The sequence below is a fragment of the Cajanus cajan genome, chromosome 9 (assembly GCF_000230855.2).
Source record: "Cajanus cajan strain Asha chromosome 9, NIPB_CcT2T_4, whole genome shotgun sequence".
NCBI classification, from domain to species: domain Eukaryota; kingdom Viridiplantae; phylum Streptophyta; class Magnoliopsida; order Fabales; family Fabaceae; genus Cajanus; species Cajanus cajan.
Window position 1 is genome coordinate 11,649,339 of NC_138525.1, and position 7,434 is coordinate 11,656,772.

Consider the following 7,434-nt stretch of genomic DNA (forward strand, 5'->3'; position numbering starts at 1 on the left):
TTTGGAATGTGTACATGTACTGGTGGTCCCTATTAGACTTGAGGGGTACAACACAAATCTTAGTTGTCTAGTAATCTGGAATATGATATTTCCATATTACGGTTAACCAAGTGGGATTTTTGTAATATGAATTGCACTTCTAGTGCTATTAAATAAATAAAATATCCTTTGCTGTTTCAAAAAATAAAAAAAGAAAGAAACTTACATAAAATTGAACTTCATAGAAACTGTGTATAAATTATAGTACACGAGATAAACCTTTTTTTAAAACTCTAAAAAGGTCATATACATTACATTAAAAATATGAAACACGGGAAAGGTTAATTCTTTTTATAAAACGGGAAAGGTTAATTCTTTTTATAAAACACAGGGAAAAAATTATACTTAATTCTGGGATAAACAAATTACCTAATATTACTTTAATATGTAATTTGTTATGAAAAAAATATACTTTTAGTATAATTATTAATGATTTTAATATATTATTTCATGTTTTTTCTTATTATATCGTAACTTAACTAATTTATTAAATATTTTCTTATATACAATCAAATAAAAGTTTTATTTTCACTAATTAGTTTAGATTTAATTAAATAATCAAAAATCAATTCTATATATATATATATATATATATATATATATATTATATTCACATCATATTTGAAATTTTAAATAATATAGCTAAATTAAATCATTAATCTTTTTATTTTTACACATTAAGGTCTATCTAAATTGATTAAAATAAGAGAAATATGAATAAATGTAACACAGAGGGATGATCATTTGTTTGAAAGAACATTAATTAACATATTTATCATGTAATAAATATATTTTATTATAATTATCATTAACTTTTTTTTTTATAAAATATAATAGTACAGAAGTGATTAAATATTATTTTCTTTCTCGCCTCTAAAGAAATTACTTTCTTTATATTCTTTCAAAGAATAAAAACTTGTAAAATAAAATTTCTATGCTTTTTTAATAATTTAAAATTATTAAAACCAAGGAACAAATAATTTTATTTATAAAGTTCTTTATCATCTTTCAATGCCTTAAAATTATTAATAATTGAAAAATAAATATTTTAAAAAAATTTATGCATATGTATTTAATTTATAAGAACGTTTTTGGGGAGGGGAGGTATACCTCCCTATGACTATATTAAGTTTCACATAGCATCTCCATGCGTTGCATGGGTAAAATCTAGTTTAAGTACAAATGTTCTGTTACGAAAAATCTTTATTCTTAACAATATATTTTTACTTTGTAATTTAAAAATTAATAGACTATCATTTAGACATTAATAAGCTTTCATGTAAATAAGATATTCACTAATGTATACAATCCATATTACAATGTTTGTCCAATTTAAAAAGAGAAATAGAATACTACTAATAACACATGTAGTCGAATAATTCTGTATCCTTTAAATATTGTTTCATTAATAAACTTAATTAATAGTTTATAAAAAATACCCTAAAAGTACGTAAAGTTTGTGAATTATTGAATCACGAAACAAAAACAGACTCAAAGAACTGACAGCAAAAGAATTACAAAAGAAAAATTAAGTAACTATAGCTACATGCAAAACTTTACTAACATGCTTAAGAAACTCACTATTACTTTCTATGAAGCAACCATTAGAAAACGTGAGAAAAAATCACTTTTCTTGATTTAAGAAACGATGAAATTATGTTGGCATGCGCAAATAGATCATATAATTCGACATAATTTAACGATTTGAAAGGAAAACAATAGAGGAGTTATTTATCTAACAATTTAACTACTTTTACAAATAAAAAGCAGGTGTAATCAACAAATCAGAGTGGCGCAGCGGAAGCGTGGTGGGCCCATAACCCACAGGTCCCTGGATCGAAACCAGGCTCTGATAAAAAGAGTGGCTTCTGCTATTTAATATATTTTTTTTTTGGCTATTTTGATAATTTTTTATTGTTTCCAAATTGATTTCTGTGGTGGGCTAAGTTAAACATAAAAGCCCAACCCAAATAAAACGTTCAAAATCAAATGCCACTTTTTCTGTTCTGTCCATTTTGCATGAAGTTATTATTACTTGGTGAAAATTAATCCGTTAACGAAAATATCAACATCAAACATTGGGTTGAAAAAAGTTAACAATTTTCAGTAAAAAAAAAAATCAATTATACATTTATGCATTTACCCTTGATATTTGACTCTTTTATACATAGATTCACACGTATACATTTCTTTATATTGATATAATATTATTTAATTTAAACCTAAATTTTTAATTTCTTTTTAATTATTTCCTAAAAAATCTCGTACAAATAAATATCATGTATGTTTTATAAATCTTTCTTTTTCTCGTGATTTAATGATGTGAGGTTTTGTTGTATTACAATATTTTGATTGGTTAGAAAAATAAATTTATATTAAAAAAGACCATATTATTTGGATAAAGTTATTACATGAAGAATAGTTCGTTGGCTAAATTCAATTACAAATTTATCTTAAATTATCCATTAAACCTTGATATTTGGCTCTTTTAAGAGTATAGAGGAATGGATTTTACTGGAAAGAACCACCAGTTTGGATGAAGTTATTTTATGAAGAATATAATCTGGAGGTATATACAAATGAATTTATTTCATATTTCACTTAATTTATAATGTTCTAACTCTTTATATACATAGAATAACAGACTAAAGCAAAAAAATTACGTATGCATGTTATGTAAATAATTTATTCTTCAAATAGAAGATAATATATGTGCAACATGTGGGACATGGGACAAAATAACATGAGAACCTGTTTCCTTATTAAGTGACCGAAATTGAATCTGAAAATAGAAAAAAGAAAAGAAAAGAAAAAACTAATTCTTGCTATCAATGAAGAGGTAAAAAATATTTTATTAATGGACAAATTATCTTGTCAACACTTAAAGAGACAGCACTTAGAAACTTACTTCGAAGCATATATATATTAATTTGGTGTGTATTCCTGGAACAGTCCTATTAAATATTTGAATATTGGATAGTTGAAGTGATTTTTAATTGTTAATCTCTAGTGAGGCACATGAAAAACTAGTAAATTCATAATTTTAATTTTTTTCACATGAATTGTATTATATAAAGGTTTGTAATACAAATATGTTATTCTATATATCTCAAGATACTCTAATTTCATTATTTAAGGCATTTTACTTAATATTTTCATCTGGATTACAACCTTTATGTTGAGCACTCTTACCTATTTTTTCTCAATACATTTTTAAATTTTGAATGTTATTATTTTGTAAAAAGAAGTTATTCTTCACGAAAGAAATATAACAAAATATTTGCGAATTTCGAGCCCCCTCTTCCCCATTTTTTCTCATATCTTAAGTTTTTTACTCTATATTAGTAGAACAAACTTTTTTTTTTCATTATACAGCGATTATTGCATGTATTATTTTTTTAACTCATCTTTTGGTCACCATAGTATGGATTTTGACTTATTTATGCCGTCCACTTTGTTTGTTACATAAATTTGGTGAGTGTGATATTTATATTTGTTTAGATAAATTTATCTAGGTTTAAATTGTTTTTAATCCCTCAAGTTTTAGTTATATTTTTTTCTTCTAAATTTAAAATTTGTGTTTTTAGTCTCTATAATTAAAAAAAATTCTTAAATTTAAAAGTTTTATTATTAGTCTCAAAATATTAAAAACTATTATTTTAATCTCTTTCAATTTGTCATTGTAAGTTATGATATTACTGACTAAAACAATTTTTTTAATAAAAAATTAGAAAGATAAATTTTTAATTTGAGAGAAAAAATAATAACTTTTGATATTTTAGAAACTAAAAACATAATTTTTAAAGTTTAAACCAGATTTGGAGTACTAAAAGCATAATTAAGTCATTTATCTATAAACATTTAATTATAAGAGAGAAAAGAATACGAAGAAATTTTTTTAAAACAAAAAAAGATATCTAAAAATTAAAATTAGCAGATCTAAAAATTTTCTTTAGTGTGAGCAAAAGTCGACTTCTAAATTTTCACACAAAAAAAATTGAAAATGTATAATCTTATGACAAAAAAATCAAAATACCTAAGTTTCTACAAATTATAATTGTCCTTTACGTATTTTTATATTTTAAAAATGATATACGATTTTTTTTGTTATAAAAAATATCTCTCTTATTGTAACCATTTTTCTTATAATTTTTTATTAAAAAATTATTTTATGAGGATAACACTTATTTATTAGAGAGGTAATAAAAATTTATTAAATATAATCAAATAAAAAAATTGAAGGGGCAATTTTCACCGTAGAGTTGTATGTACTTCCTTCCCTAGTTATGTGTATTATAATGACTTAGCAAGTTAAGGTATTTTATAGCTCAACAGTTAAGCAACGAAAAATGCAAATCTATTTACTTAAAATTTATCATGCAAACAATTTTCGAATTCACATACAACAATATATATATATATATATATATATGAGGGGAGATTAAATAATATCGGTCTAATTTTTACTAACTATTATATTACCTAATAACTTTCAATTAAATATAAATTTTGTCAATCCAACTGTTGAACTATAATTTCATATTATTTTACATGTTTATGTCAAATTTTGTTAATATTGAACAATAATTTGAATATTTTGAAATGTATATATTACATCAATTTCAATCTATATATAAATGAGGTATCAAATCATGTTAGATTAATATATAATTTTGTATATATGATTTAGGAGTAAGAAACTTTTAAACTAACATTAAGTTTTGAAAAAAAATCACATTTAATTAAAAGTTATTAAGTGGTGTAATAGTCGTTAAAAGTTACACCAGTTTCATTTGATCCTTCACACACATACACACACACACTTATATATATATATATATATATATATATATATATATATATATATATATATATATTTGTATATATGTATAAGTCATCAACTAAAAACATAAATATAAATCATTTAATGAGATTACAAGCTACATCATAGTAGTCTAAACAACATTGTCATTTCCAGCATGGCCCTCGACAATATGTTCATCCTCCAATCTATTCTTGTCATACTCTCGTATAAATATAATCATTGTAATTCAAAGTCCAAACACAGAAAATGTAAGGGTAAACTTGAATTAAAAATAATAATAAAATATAAAAGTAATAAACTAATTATACAACACTAATATAACTTAACAATAACTATCAACTTATTAACATATTTACACAAATTTATAACAAGGTAACTTCTTGACTTACAACACAGTTTGCCCACACAATTCAACATCAACTTAGCAACTAAGCTTTTCACAACATGACAACACATATGTAATATGTTGAGTCAAATAGATTATAGATTGTGAATATGACAGGCATACCATTGAATTAACAACTAAGATCTGCTCAATTATTCAAGTAGTTTGTTCTTATTTCTTAGTCCCCGCGTGCTGAATTACCAGTTTTGAGTCCTTTTCCATTATTCTATGGAAGTTTTACTTTTTCCTAGCTTGCCATATCGTCAACTTTTTTTAATCCATATGTTCTATTCTATTATGTTTCCTTACCCTTTATTGATGCGTTTGGTGCATTATTTGAGCAAAAATTGACATATGATTTATTTCATATTAGCGTAGACTTGCTAAAAAATTTATTTCCACCCTTTTTTCGCATTTTGGTTTGGTTTTTACTTCTTCAGTATTGTTTAGTTTTTGTTCATTATCGATAACTAACATGCAATTATATTTTTTAATTTGAGTTTTTGCATTTGGGTTAAAATGGGATTTCTGGAATATTAAATTTTAAATTTAGTTTTCCTATATATTTATACCCCTCACATCCTCAATTTTATGATTACTCCCATATATTCCCATTCTTACAGGGGGAAAATAAAGTTAAAACTCGAAAGTCCCAAATGAAATATTTCTCGTATATATCTAATTGTAGGATGGAAATAAGTCGGTGTGACTCAAACTTAATTAATTCATTTCAATTTGATAATATTTGAATTAGTTTAAAATTTGAGTTGTGTTTAACATCAATTATATATATATATATATATATATATATATATATATATATATATATATATATATATATATATATATATATCGTACCAACTATATTTATTTTAAAATCTAGAATAATTTGATTCAACTTATCAGTTCATATCACATAAATTAATAGTTAATTTTCTTAATCTTATATATTATAATTTTAAAATTTTAAAATTCTTTCAAATTTTAATAAATTAAAATTAAATATAAAGTTTATTATGTAAATTATTGAGCTGAATCATGAATAAAAGAGTGAAATTATATGAAATTTAAAATCAATTTATTTATTTATAAGATTATTTTTTTAGTTCATTTAATGAACCAAATTCAATAAACGAGTTGTAGAATTCAATTTTAAACTATTTTCTTTAGATGGTTCAATTAAATGTCACTTGCTTCCTAACCAACAAAAGTAATTGTTGTTTTATAATTTATATAAGGATTGCAAAAATCACTTTCCTGTGGATCGTCCTATATTCAAATTATGTTCTAAGTTTATAAATACCGAACATTAATCGTCCAAGTGAAATAACATCGATCATGGGCTATATATAAGTCATTTAAAAATAAACTAAGATATATATAAATAGGATAGAATAGTGAAAATTGAATATATTTATATGAATGAGCTTTAATGTAACTTTTCAAAAAGTTTTATCTGGACTGCTAAATTAAAAGTATTAGTGTCATGTTCTTATTCATAGTATGTTTAATATGACAATAAATAGCTTTCAAAGAATCTAGCATGTTCACACTTCAACAAATGTCTATTTTGTAGATAAATACATAACTACATAAAATTTATTGGATAAGTTTACTATATACTATTATTCATTATACCTAATATATTTATGTAATTAAGGGCTTTAATTCTTCAGAAAGAGAAATATAATAAAATTTGATATATTTGATTTAGAAATCCATGCCAGTGATCACTTCAAGTTTTTAAAAGACTAATTTATAATTTTTTTTTAAAATAATACAATGATGTATCACGTATGTAACTTTAAGAGTAGGAACTAAAACATTGATTTATGAGAGACAAACTCTGTTTGTTAGATCTAATTCCAATAATTTATTATTTTGAATATAATTTTATATTTTGATGCTATATTTTAAAATAATTATAAGTATCTCTGTCTCCTATTTTATATATGTTTCTTATAAGATTTTTAATTTTTTTTCCAAAGAAAGAGATACAAGTTATATTTTCTAAATAAGTGTCGGTTATCATTGTTTCAGAACCTTGATGTCTTGGGAGATGACACCGCGCCAAAAAACGGTTAACCAAGCTAGATTCTTTCCCCTTGTCCATAATTGAATTTTTCTTTTGAATATTCTAATACATGAATTTGACTCTCTAAAATATAAAATGTCTTAAAAATAA

At 23.2% G+C, this 7,434-nt stretch overlaps 1 non-coding gene across 1 annotated transcript; it reads left to right on the top strand.

Annotated features, from left to right (window-relative positions):
* Nucleotides 1-1,822: 1,822 nt before the first annotated feature.
* Nucleotides 1,823-1,894, top strand: TRNAM-CAU (transfer RNA methionine (anticodon CAU)). Its single transcript has one exon. It is a non-coding gene; the product is annotated as a tRNA-Met (tRNA).
* Nucleotides 1,895-7,434: the final 5,540 nt, after the last annotated feature.